The sequence below is a fragment of the Ascaphus truei genome, chromosome 8 (genome assembly GCF_040206685.1).
Source record: "Ascaphus truei isolate aAscTru1 chromosome 8, aAscTru1.hap1, whole genome shotgun sequence".
Classification (NCBI taxonomy): domain Eukaryota; kingdom Metazoa; phylum Chordata; class Amphibia; order Anura; family Ascaphidae; genus Ascaphus; species Ascaphus truei.
This window is the reverse complement of record NC_134490.1, coordinates 49,902,465-49,916,638: the sequence shown is the minus strand read 5'-3', so window position 1 is coordinate 49,916,638 and position 14,174 is coordinate 49,902,465. Positions and strand designations below refer to the sequence as shown.

The 14,174-nt window shown below is 39.0% G+C and overlaps 1 protein-coding gene across 41 annotated transcripts in view; it reads right to left on the bottom strand.

Annotated features, from left to right (window-relative positions):
• TCF7L2 (transcription factor 7 like 2) overlaps nucleotides 1–14,174 on the bottom strand; it is a 196,954-nt gene that overhangs the window by 179,091 nt on the left and 3,689 nt on the right. The gene's annotated exons all lie outside the window — the stretch shown is intronic.

The window sequence follows — 14,174 nt, the reverse complement described above, 5'->3', positions numbered from 1 at the left end:
AGGGGGAGTATCGTAGCCTAAATTAATACACTGCGCATGCGCATTGGGAAAGAATATTACTAGGGAACGTTAGCACAGCACGACTGTAACTCCCAGCATTCCCCAGCTGACGGGATCTGTTAGTGCCCTGACCTGAGCAATGCAGGAGAGTACGGACACATTGTATGACATCTCTTTCCCAACCGCACCAGGTGTACTTTGTAAATATGTTTAGATATGTTTCTCGTGGTCTGTAATGTATATAGTTATGTTTGTTGAATATTATATGTAATTTTTTTTAATTTTTTTTTTTACATACATGCCTGAACTGTGTGTAGTTAAATATTAGTTTGGTTACTCCTGTCTCCTTGAAAATCATTTTCTCATATGTAGATTCTGGTAAACTCATACTTTATACCATAAATTATATATATAGAACAGTAGGCCAAATAAACATATCTAACATTCACTTTCATCATTAAAAACAATCAATACTAATTTCTTGCTGTGTTTCAGCCATTTATATGTTCTACCATATATCTGTTAGTATAACACATCATGAAATGGCTCATTACTACACTCTGTCCGTTCATATGGGTACCACTTAAAACCTTCCGTTTTCCATTGTGGAATCTTTGGCTCCTCAGGGTTTAGAAGTGACTAAGGGTCGCTTTCACCAGGTGCTAAATATGGTCACATTATTAGCTTAACCTTAACAGTAACCTGAGGTCTGAGGATCTCCATTGGTAGGTAAAGTGCTCATTACCATATGATTTGCATATAAAGAAGCCGAAGGTCCGTTATAATGTAAGGTTCCCTTATTTGTAAGGGAAATGGCTGAATAACATAGCGTTAAGCAGCTTTGGAGCTATGCGTTACTGAAATGGATACGTTAAAATGAGATAACATAACCTTAGAAAATTAGCAACCTTCTGAGGATCTACCCCTATGTGACGTGACCCAATTCCTGATTATCAGGTCAAATATTCATGCTGTTCACAACCTATGTAGCAATGCAATTGAATCTGTTAAGAGAAGAAGAGGGGAATTGGAGAAAGCTAAACACAGAGATATACACTGAAAAGGAGAAGGAAGCGAGGCAACATCATGAGTTCTCCAGCTACAAGTTTGGTTGCCCTATGTGTCAACTCGGATGAGTATGGCATAGGGGTTCTGGATCAAGAAATGACATTTGAATGGAAAAGCCCTGACATCAAGAGTGAGACGCATTCAAAATCTATTGCTAAGAAGGGTGGGTCGCCATGCTAGCCCTTTCTTCCATGTTGTAATAAAGGTGGGAGAGAGAGCAGGTGGTATGATACCTTTTACGGAACCAACAAGTAGTTGATAAAGTGTGGGGGTAACCCGATGAAGGACCCTGAGAGGTTTGAAAGCTTGTAACATACTGTGCCAACTACTTGTTGGTCCAGCAAAAGGTTTCATACCACCTACTCCCTGTCTCTCCGTTGTTAAAAAAATATGGTGGTTATTCATTAGACTGCGATAAAGGCTCTGTTGTACAAAAACTCCCACTAAACTCAATGGGAGTCTCCATGTGATAGTACTAATAGTACCGATTGGGGCACTATTATTAGTGAATAACCTGCTAAGAGAATGCCATGCATTGTGCTAGATGTGGGAAGACTGACAGAGTTCCCATACACGCAGAGTGGCTCAGTGAGTAAAGACAATGACACTGAGTTTGAAGCAGAGGAAACTTGTTCAATTCCCGGTGTCACCTCCTTGTGACCTTGGGCAAGTCACTTAATCTGACAACCAAGACCTATGCCAAACTAGGGGTACTTTACAGGAACAAATCCTCCCTAAGTCTCCTGGTCAGAAAGCGTATTGCACAGCAGATGCTAATGCCAATTATTGACTATGGAGACATAGTATATGGCTCGGCTCCTCAAACCCACCTTAGCAAACTTGACACCCTCTACAATTCAATTTGTCGTTTTGTTCTCCAATGCAACTATAACACACATCACTGCGAAATGCTCAAAGAACTAGATTGGTCATCACTAGAGTCTAGGCGCAAAGTTCACCTTTCCTGTCTCACCCTCAAATACTTTCTGGGCAAGCTACCCAGCTACCTGAACAAGCTCCTCACTACTACCACATGCAGTACCTATCACCTGAGATCAGACTCCAAAAGACTATTCATGGTCCCAAGACTCAACAAAGTATCCGGACGTTCCTCCTTCTCCTTCCGTGCACCCCAAAACTGGAACAACCTACCAGACTCTCATATCCACCACCAGCTTAAGTTCTTTCAAATCTAAGGCTGTCTCACACTTTAATCTGGTCTGTAACTGTTTCATACGCTCATAATATATATTTTCTTTAACTGTGCATGCAATGTCTTGTATATAATGTATACCTTGTTCATTTATGTAACTGTATTTGTAACCATGTATTATTTTGTTTTACTCTGTGCCCAGGACATACTTGAAAACGAGAGGTAACTCTCAATGTATTACTTCCTGGTAAAATATTTTATAAATAAATAAATAATCTTCCTGTGCCTCAGTCACCAAAAACATAGATTGTAGCTCCTCTGGCCAAGGACTGTGTCTGTAACATCCTATGTGCTGCGTACCGCACACTATGCTGTAATTGTGACGCGGTTTGTCTCATTGGGAGAAAATCCCTATATGAACTAAAGTTATTATTATTATTATTAATAATACCCCATCCCTGGCATCTTTCTTGCAGACATCCATTAAGATGATCACAAGAACTTGTTGATCATATTGGGCACTGTAAATCAATTCTATAAATAAGTAACTTGCATAAAGCCGTTGGTTGAGACGGTGAATTAATAAAAATTAAACCAAATTCAATGTGAAAAGGTTTGAAAGATTCATTGCAATATAGTGGGGTAATGCAGCTCTAGTAGAGTGGAAAAAAATAACAGATTTATTGCAAGATGTGTGTTTGCTTTGTCCAATTTCTATAGACAATGCAATCGTTTAATGTGTCACTGCTCAAACTGAAACCATCATTTCTTTCTGTTTGGCAACAGGTAATCATTAACCCATGGATGTTCAACTCCACTCCTCAAGCTCCCCCTTCAACCCCCTCAAACAGGCCAGGTTTTCAGGACATCCAGCTTCAGCATAGGTAGCTGAATCAGAAGCTCAATCAAAGACTGATCCTCTGATTGACCCACCTGTGCTGAAGCAGGGACTGACTGATCTACCTGTGCTGAAGCTGGGATATTCTGAAAACCTGACCTGTTGGGGGGGCTTGAGGAGTGGAGTTGAGCAACCCTGCATTAACCCATTCAGTTTCTAACAGCCCAGGCACTGAATTCTTCTTAGACAGGAACATTCAGCACAGCTGGAACTAGCAAGTCCCAGGTAATCAGAGATATTAGCCGAAATAGAACTACTACAGGTGAGGCTCACCTGCGAACAGTATTTCAGCCTGCTGTAACCAGATGTCTGTTTTATGAAGCAGTAAAAGTATTTGGCAAATAGGTTTTCTCATCGTAACCACATCCGTTATAGATGGAGTACCCTGCAGATGTTACAAGATGTAATAGATGATGGCATGCATAAATATACATTATTATTTTTTTTAAAGCAGCCGTGCAGGGCTTGATAATATTTAATTTTCTCCATCATTTATCAAGTGGTAAAAGAGCAGAAACAAGCCCAACGTTTCAGCAGCTAACTGCCCCATTCTACAAGTGTATACTCACTACAGATGTATCTGCAGCTTAGAAAGAGGAGATAACAACAAGTTTAAGGACAATAGAAGTGTAAGTGTGCCTGAAACTTCTATATAATTTGATAAACCAAGGCCCAACCTGGGATTGCTAGAAGGCAAAAGTTCCACAAATGACATTGAAAAGTGAATTAAGAAACCATCACCTCAGTATCACCTGGCTTGTGTAACTGCATACAAAGATAGGACTGCACCCAACAGGCCGTCATTTCCAAACAGAAGCAACATTCCTGAAATGACGCACTTTTCTGCTACTGACGTCTCTTTTCTGTATAATAAAAACACTGATTTTCTTCTATTGATTTTTTTTGGTGTCAATTTTGCTTTTGTTAATCCTTTGACATGGATTTAACCATACATCACAAAAGCCAATTGTTTGTAGAAGATATACAATATTTTGTATTAAATTGAATGGTATGGGTTGTATCTTTCACCCACTCTCTAAAGGAGCAATTCAACCGTTTTTTTTTTTATTGAAGCAGGGGGTCTCCAGAGCTGAACCCCATTAATTTCAGCTCTGGGGACCCCGCTTCCAGAGATACTTACCTCCATAGGGGGTGCCGGTAACTCTCTGCAGTTTACAGCTGCAGACCGCGGAAGCTCGGTAAATCCGCCATAACGTGAACCCTGGAGCGCTACCGGTACTCAATACAAAGGGAAGTATCTCCGGAAGCAGGGGGGTTCCTGGGGCTGAAATGAAAGGGGTTCAGCTCCGGAGACCCCCTGCTTCAATCCTGTATTAAAAAATGGAAACTGTGTGTGTGTGTTAATTTGAGTGGAGTTAATTTGAACATATTTAGCCATGCGAATTGTTCTATCCTTGTTCTATCCTTTAGATTAGATGATAACCAGAAACGCCACCATGCTCTTTTCAGACAATATGGCAGAAGAGAAATACAAGACCTGAGGCCTCACTCAGTAATCCAAAATCATTTCCCAAATGATAAATACGGCCAATAAAATGTCACGCCCTTTACAAAGCAAATGCATTCCCTCTGTCAGATATACAATCAAGAGATTTGAGCAGATCATGATCTGCGTTTGCAATGATGTGATTTAGGATGAAGGTTTATGATAAAACACAGTGACAATTATTTCTTTTATAGGACACGGTTTAACTTAACACCTGAAGTGCGTTCCCTATCTGTCAGGGAAGAGTGGTGTATTAAAATGTCCCGGCTGCGTGGAGCAAATATTTAGCACCCATCGGATATGAAGGGATATTTTATTTTTCTTTGGCAAATACGTTGCAGATTTTTTGTTCCACTTTTGCCCTAGAATTGCAGCCAGGAAGGAGACTTTGGTACCTCGGGCTCTGTTGTAGAAAGTGTGTGCCTGATGGTACAACACTGATCTGGCCCTACTATACGGAAAGCCAAATTGAACTGGAGTAGCCCAAATTGTCTCTATACTTTAACATCACCTGATTTTCATATACGTCTCTCCACTTATCATCATCACCACTCTCATTTCTATCACCCTGACCCCTATATATTATCATGGTTCAAAAACCAGAAATATCTCATTACTTGTAAATTAATCAATAGGTCAGAGATTCTCAACTCCAGTCCTCAAGACCCCCCCAACAGGTCAGTTGTGTGGCTGGACCAAGCTCAACATACATATCATTCCCTCCCACCCCCCAAAAAACCTTAATGGCTTCAGCTTCACAGACTCGGCTATATTCTAACCTGTGCCACACTTATCCTACAATGAGCAGCCACCTAACCTTCTTTCAACATTGTTCCTCATTCCCTCTAGAGTGTAAGCTCCCACGACGAGCAGGGCCCTCATGACCTCCTTGTATCTGTTTGTGCATGCTTGTCCTCACCTGTATGTAATATACATGACTCTGTACCCCATTGTACAGCTCTGCGGAATATGTTGGCCCTTCACAAATATACGATAACAATAGCTTCAGCACCGGTGGCTCAATCAATGGCTCAGCCTTCGACTGAGCGACCTGTGCTGAAGCAGGGAGCCACTAATTGAGCCACCTGTGGTGAAGCAGGGATATCTTGAAAACCTGAACTGTTGGGGGGCATGGGGGTGTCTTGAGGACTGCAATTTAGCACCCCTGCACTAGGTTTAGTCATGCGACCAGCAACATTATGAAACCAACAGCTATGAGAAACATCTTAGAGACAGCTTAGCATCTACTAGTGATGTAGCACCCAAAGCTCAATGTCAGTGCTACTACACTGCAATATTTCTGTGCCCCACATATGCTTTAGGATGTTACAGTTACATAAAGCAAGACCAGACACAAGCAGCCGATACCCCACACCCTTGCTACAGTATGTGCTAAATTGTTCTGTACGAATGTTCAAGTAAATGCAAAGATAGCCTCCCCACAATCTGTCTCATTAAAAGCTGCTGTTGTAACATTAAGTGCCCCATCATTAATTCATTTGGTATCCACGGCAATATCATGCATGATTAATTCACTTGTATTGATGTGGGTGCCACAAATACTTCCACACAAATTCCATTGCCATTCCCTTTGTCAAAGCACTGCCAAAACACAATAGACCTACAGGGGCATTCATGCCGTGTATCCCACATGACCTACAACTTTGGGATGCAAAAAATGTATATATTTAAGATGTCATAATTGGCCCAGCAGGCGGAAGTCTTGCTATCCCCTTGGTTAATATTTATGTTGTCCATTTTTTCCATGCATTCTGCATTTCCTACATATTCCCACTGTACTATGCATCTGAAACTCACTGACTTTACAATTGACCACATGTGGAGATGGGAGAGGTCTCAGCTCCATTTGAATCACGGTAAAAATATGCAAGTGATTTATCGTTTGCGAACCGAAGGCTACGGAAAAAAATAAGAGGCTACTTTTCCTGAACATTACTCCTTGTGGCAGCCCGTGGACAATTACAGCTCGTACTAATTAGGCACTATAAATGCCTACAAGGCCTCCCATTTATTTCCATGATGCCAAACATCAGCTATATATTTTAACCTGTTCGAGCCTGATGTGGACTTCTGTGGTATGGACCCAACTACTCAAGTTTCTACCGATGCCCGACAGGCATCGTATTCAGGAAAAATGCAGGAAAAAGCTAAGTATTATTCAGTCCATGTGTTCCCATTTAATTTTGATATAATGGTTATTTTGTATACTCCTTGAAAGCCTGAATAAAATGGAGCAGGTATTTCTGGAGTGTCCCAGCATAAAAAGAAAAGGTAAGAGTCATTATAGATTGTAAATGTAGAAGCAAACCTGGTTTATGTCACCTTTTTAAACAATAGTTGCTTCATTAAAACCAATAGTGCAAAGTATCAACTAGGGGAGTCATACAAAAAAAAATCACAACTGGAAATATCGACATGTGAATGTTTGATTACTCAGTTTTATTGGAAACCTCCACACGGCCTTTGGCCGCACAATTCATAGCTGCAGAATTTAGCCTGACATGCAGTACAAGATATATGTATAGTTTTAGGGCCTAAGTTATAAAGTGAAAAAAAAATTATATCTTAAACTGTGCAACATTCTCATGTTACCGGAGTAGATTTCTGACTGCAACTCCAATGTATCTTGCCGATAAATGTCATCGTGGAATCACCATAGGTTATAATTATAATGTATCATGACAATGGCCTACATTTCGCTTTTCAGGAGGGAAGTGATGTCATTATGTAAACCTGAAGAATATACACTACAACAGGACCAACGGATATTCTGTGCAGTGTGAATATGTCCAAATGATATCTGATTTTGTTCTCATTCATTAAAACCTGTTTTTCTATCTATATCTACACCACCATATAAAGCGTCTTTTTTCATATCTATTCTTTTACTTCTGCTCTGCCAAAAGATGTACTTAAGCTACAAAACTAAGCAAAGGTAGACAGCATATTGTACATTTTAATACAGTTCGACCATAATTAGTTTATCAAAATAAGTATTATCTTTTGAAAAGTGCAAAACAGCTACAAATATAAGAAAGGGGAAACCACTTTTAAGCTACTGCCACTCAAACTATCTACTGTCAATGTGAGTTTTATTAACTGTGAATTAAGGGGGAACATTTGTTTTGTATTCATTATTGCAAGACAAGTCACCATTCCATGAAATGCATTGATCAACTGAAGCAACTTCATCCTCAAAACAGCTAAATTCAGCAAACACATTTCCGTCCACTTCTGCAGCTACAAGAAATGCTTTAGGGCCCTGGTGAATGTACAGAGCATGGCTCGCAGAGCTATTACAGAGCATCGAACTGGTTCAAATCGCTTCAAGAACAAGCTGCGTTTCATTTTGGAAAATATGACTTCCCTATTTCTGGTTCTCGGGGAACCTTGGCATGTCTAAATACAAATGGGTACTCTGTGTTATACATTTGATTTCTTGCCGTCTCAGTGTAGACAACTGCGGTGGTATCTTCTCTATCCTACGTCCTGTGTTATAATAGGCATGTTGTATATTTAGTATTAGTTTATTTCAGATTCATTCTACATCTCACACCCAAGTGCAACATTACTGCCAAGTTAATATACACAGGATTTAGTCTAGAATTTAGCAGCAAGAAGACCAGATACAAACACAAAGTAAACAAGGAGAAGGAAATGTCTGAGAGATACATAAACAGGAACATCAACAATGTAAGGACCTTTACAGCAAAACTGCTTGGAAATGTCATCTTTCGTGGCTATATAAACTAAGGAAGGGCTTCAGTGGCCCAGTTTTAACCCGAGTTAAGACAAAGGGGTATTTTGTATACACAAGCATTTGTTGTTTTTAATATTGTGATAAACTGTATAATTAGTGAAAGACATGTGAGCCAGTACTTTATGTCTGCAAACCTTGCATGGTGTAAGAGTTGTGTGGCGTCAAATATCTTAACATCCATAAGTGTTATAGGCTGTAAATAAACCCTGTGGATTTATGACCTGTGCAGCTCTCCAACAGAAACCCCCTGGCACTTTTTTTTTTAGCAGACCTATTAAGGCATGAGTTGTAAAATTAACCATCTCCTCTACAAATGTGCCTAAATTACAGGTTTAAATGTTCATCTGGCTTTAACAACAGCACTTCCACACCAATAAACTTTTATCATTTGAAAAATATTGTAAGAACTGTTGCATTAATTTAAACTTGCTTTTTCAAATAATATTCGGAAGTATTAACCCTATTGCTGCCAAAAAAAGGGACAGTAACATACCGTGCCTACTTATGCTTTATGCATGGCAACAAACAATCGATCATTTCTCATGTTCTGAAGCTTTAACTCTATCCCTGCCAGAGGTTGCAAACAGATTAAGCATCTGACCTCTGAAACGGTATCATACCCCCCCCCCCCCCCCCCCCATCTTTCTCCTCTCCCAAATAATATCTGCAACTTCCTGTATAGAAAGCATTTGCTAAATCCAGGTTGTCTCATGCCTTAACTGCCAATAATCCAACTTCCACATAACTCCCAGACAGCTGGGAAAAGGCCCTGTGAGTTTTAGTCATGGGTATAGAAACACACGTCCACATAAAAACCTGCAGCTGTCGCTTCCTCGTCCTCACACCCCCCTCAGCCCCCTCCCGCCCCCCCCCCCACACTTTGCTTTTTCTAATCTGATTTCAGGGGCAGTCATGAAACAGTCAGACTCATTTCAAACTAATGCTTGTCTGTGTTGTATACAGTCACTCTCCAGTATGGGACTCCCTGTGCCCCAGCCACTTCTCCCCCTCCAACTTGTCTTTCTACATACACTATTGCTATATTCCCAGATTATTATTATTTTCTCATCATAAAGTAGCTTAGGCCCGAAAGCATTCAGAACATTAAGGAACCTTGGTGTGTAATCTTAGAAGCACAGCCTGGCCATTACGAGTAACTATTAAAATATTCAATTTCCATGGCATTTACTATTTTTTAACGAAGTGCGATTCTGCAATCGCCTCTCTGTCATTTGCCAACAGAACTGCTCTGTATTGTTTTGCAGCCGCCCTGTAACTTAAAACTTTACTGTAACTGTTTTTTCTAGCACCCATGGGAGGGAATGTTGACCCAGAACTGCTGTGTTTGTTTGAAATTAAGTCATATCGGGAAGGCAAAGTACTACTACTTTTTTTTCCGGGAACAATTAACCCACTGGTTGCCAACTCCATTCCGCAAGAGCCATTAACAGGTCAGGTTTTCAGGCTATCCATGCTTCAGCATAGGTGGCTCAATAACCTGTGCTAGAGCAGGGATAGCCTGAAAACCTGACCTGTTGGTGGTCAAGGAGGACTGGATTTAGCCACTCCTGATTTAACCCCTTTGCTGTAGTGTAGGCTATCCAGCAGAAAAGGCTTCTGGGTGTTTCACAAATTTCTAAACACACTGCAATTATTTCTTTGAGAATACTGTGGAGGTTGCAGCATTTATGTCCACGTTCTGGCATTGGAAGTGTGAACTTCTGTGTGTGTGTGCTTTATTAGATTGTCAGCTCTTCAGTGACTCATTGCTGCTGTACTATTCTAGCTACAAGACTACAAGCAAATAATATGAAAGAGATGGGGAAAAGTAGCTAATATGTTTAGGAAACTGCCACAATAATAATAATAATATTAATAACACACTTTTACATTCAGAACATAATGGTGCAGAGAAAGGAAGCACAGGGGCTCTGAGCAAAGAGAAATTCATTTAAATACAAATTATAATAAATAATACGTTTAAATAAGAAAATATGTCAGAAAGCGCAATGTATCCCATCACAATGCGCCTGCCAACCCAATCCCAAATCCATTCACAAACACGATATGGCGCTCCCCACAGAAATAGCAATATTTAATATATAAAATGTATATCTATGTTCAACTGGTCCCCAATGTTGCATTGTATATACTGTATTTGAAATTGTTTTTATCATTTAGGGTATTTGATTAGCTTTTTGGACATCCCAACTTTGCACATGGCAATAACAAGTATGACATAATGTACAAGCCAAGACACTTTCAGTAGGGAGTAGTCAGTGGGTTAAAGCAGCAATACCCCTCCAACCCAAACCTTACCTGAACCCCCCCACTACCCATTCCCCGCTCATCTACTGTCCCGCAACTTCCAGGAACCCCCACCCCCTCCTTTGAAAGGCAGTTTAAAATACTTGTGGTTTCTTAAAAAGGGCTATAAACATGGTCACCAGTCACCAATAAGAAGCAGTGACGTCAGCTCCTCGTGACCATGCGGTTTTCTATTGGCCCGCCAGAGAGAGACCCAAGCGAGGGGAACCAAGGGGTGCCTGGATGTTGGGGGACCCTCCGTTTCAGGTATGTTATAAAAAGAAACCTATTGTGCGTAGCGTGGATTGTGGCTCTAATTAGCAAGAAATGCTGAGATGATTCTATACGGACAGTGCAATAATCAGGGCAGAGTTAGAAAGCTGCTTACAACATCTTAATGGCAGACATATTTAAGAGACCCATAATAAAAATATTTTTGGTGGGCCAAGCGGTTCTTGTCTGCCATCAAATTCAATTTTTCTCCAATCCAGAAATCAACTGAAAAACTAAACCTTGGAACGTATGATCTGGGTATAAAGGGGGGAAAAGAGGCAATTTGAGGCAAAAAAAACAAACAACAAAAAACTAGGCAGAGAAAGTCACACTTACGGAAAATTCCCTGCCTCCAAATGACTGCCAAGCGTTACTAAATGTTGGGACAATGCAATAAACGTTACAGAGGTCCTTTTGTGTTTCACCAAGATGAATATACTTTAAATGAATTAGTTCTGTGCAGCTTGTACTAGGCTTTTTACTTCACCTTTTCAGCTGCTATCGTAGCGTTCGGTTTTAAAGCACAAACCGTATCCGCACATTACGAGCGCAAATACACTTCTTCTCCAAGACAAAATCGGAACCTGCAAAGTGCTCAGCTCTGTTTCTGGATGGAAAACATTAGGTCACAGGACACCTGTTCTATTTCACTGCGGTAAATGTGAAATTGTTCTCCATTTAAAATGTAATGATCTGTGTAATTACAGTAATGTTACGTTGTATTATGGGGGCCTGGAATTTCACACACATTTAAAAGTGTTTAAAAAACACTTTGTGGAAAAGCCCTGGGGCTAACGGGTTAAATTATTTCTTTTCTGGGGAGGTGTGTGAAGGCATCAGCAAAACTATTAACATCTTCAGTGCTGAAGTGTCACTGTGCTGCAGTCATCAGCGCTAAAGGAATTTAAGCAGTGTTTTTATTCTTTTGTTGACAAATAATTTAGAGCCGTGATATACAAACAAATTGAATTGTAGAAATATTTCGACAAATGCCAAAACAAACGGGTACAGTGCTGAAAATGATCCGCTCAGTTATATTAATGGGCATCTCATACATCGTAATATAGTACAGTATCTGAGCAGGTCGCACAACAATCTGTATGCTAGTGGTAAATCTAGGGAGAAGGGCAATCATTACGGTGATGCAAAAGAAAAAAAAACAAGCTTATGTTCTCATCATCTTCCCTATCATAATATATATATATAAATATATATATAATAAAAATGTCAAAATATGTAGTGGATCTAAAAATAAACGTGCAGAATTTATACAGAAAACTATTACTAGCAACAATTTTTTTTTATAGTCTTATCATATTACACAAAATCCTCCAAATTATCATTACACTGAATTATTTGACAATGCAACATTGAATCTGAGGTTTTACAAGACTCTTGCAAATTAAACAAGTATACTTAAATAATGTATTATTCATCATAAGACTGATGTATGATATCCAATAATTCTCCACTTTGCTTACAAAACAAAAATCAATGTTTCTGGGAGTATATGAAGGAACAATTCATGGAAATATTAATGTTACAAAAGTAAAATACCCCAAAAATAAATATTAAAAAGGGCTACTCTTTTAATGAGATACAGTTGCCCAATTCTGAATCTCATTACAAAGAATTTTATCGAAATGAATAAAAATCACTTTTTTTATAGGCTTAGAAAAATCAAATGGTAGGTACAGAAGAATCCTTTATTTAAAAAAAATATTTGAATGACACAAAGCACTGACTTAAATAAACAATCTAGTTTTTTTTTCAGAAACAGAAAGCATGTGGTGGTTCATGATATCAAAATTCTATTCTGTTCAGGTAGACTACTATAGCAGGTCTCTTTTCGACAATTCCTTTTCACACTCCACTACCAAAACATAACACAATACTTACAAAAAACATCTCAGTGCACTCTAGCTGTACCACTCAGGAAAGATTTATTTTATTCCAGTTACACATCATTAGGAAATGGATCTATTATTAATACCAAATACAAAATATACAACAACAAAAAAATCGGAAATGTTACAATTCTGATGGCACATACATGCTAGTAGATCCATAAAATAAGAAATCTATTTTTAAGAATGTATGTATATATAATGAATATATATAATGAATATATATATATATATATATATATATATATATATATATATATATATATATATTATATTGACTGTATTTTTCCTTAACACACGGAACACAGCTACAACTATTAATAGTGTACAGTACATGTATTACATTAGGTGAAATTGTTGTCTATTGTTCAGCTGTTCATTAATGCAAACAGCACTTGTCTACACTAAGGAAAAAATAAACGTTACCAAAGGATGCAAATTAATAGAGATAAACAAACGCCTGATTCTTATGTACTAGTTATCGGCCATCGCTAAGGATGTTCCACCAAACTCTGTGTACCGTTTCCAATCATTTAGAATCTATGATCTGTCTCTTTCAGGTAATCTTGGGTTAACCAAGAGCTGATTCGTGATTAGATCTTTCCTACCTGGTCATGTTAAAATAATACAGACAGAATTGATGAAGCCAATTAACCAGCCATTGGAATTCAGTCAGCACCATTGCACTGCCAATTCCCCACAGCAAGCAAACACAGGTCAGTGTGATTTCAGGAATGTCACCCAAGTAAAAATACATAGCTTGTTCCCCGGGTCACTACATTACAATCCAGACTGACAAGCGCAAAGAGTTCAGTAAGTGTTAAGCAATCTGGTGCACACAGCTTATACCACACATAGGAACTTCACCAAATTCAGTCACACACAAACAGGAAGGTTTCGGTTCATAGTGAGAATGTTACAATGATACCAGCAATTAACAAGGGAACAAAAATTGAACAGGGCATTTGATAATTACAAAAATATGTCAAGTTACCATATTAGAGAACAATCCATATACATTCATAAAAAACAGCATTCAGAGTCCAGCAAACTCCAGCAAAAACAAAAAAAAAACAAAAAGGGACGTGTTCTATACAGAAAAATAAAACCCTACATTTTCTCTTCTTTTACTTTGAACAAGAGTATGTATTTCCTAGGCGCATTCGGAACCTGTTCCCACACAATAATGGGAGATTGATATAAATAAAGTCAGTCAGGGAATGTTCCCCCAGACCCTATAATGAATTGAAAGAGCATTTACATAGAGAAAGCAAAAGTTG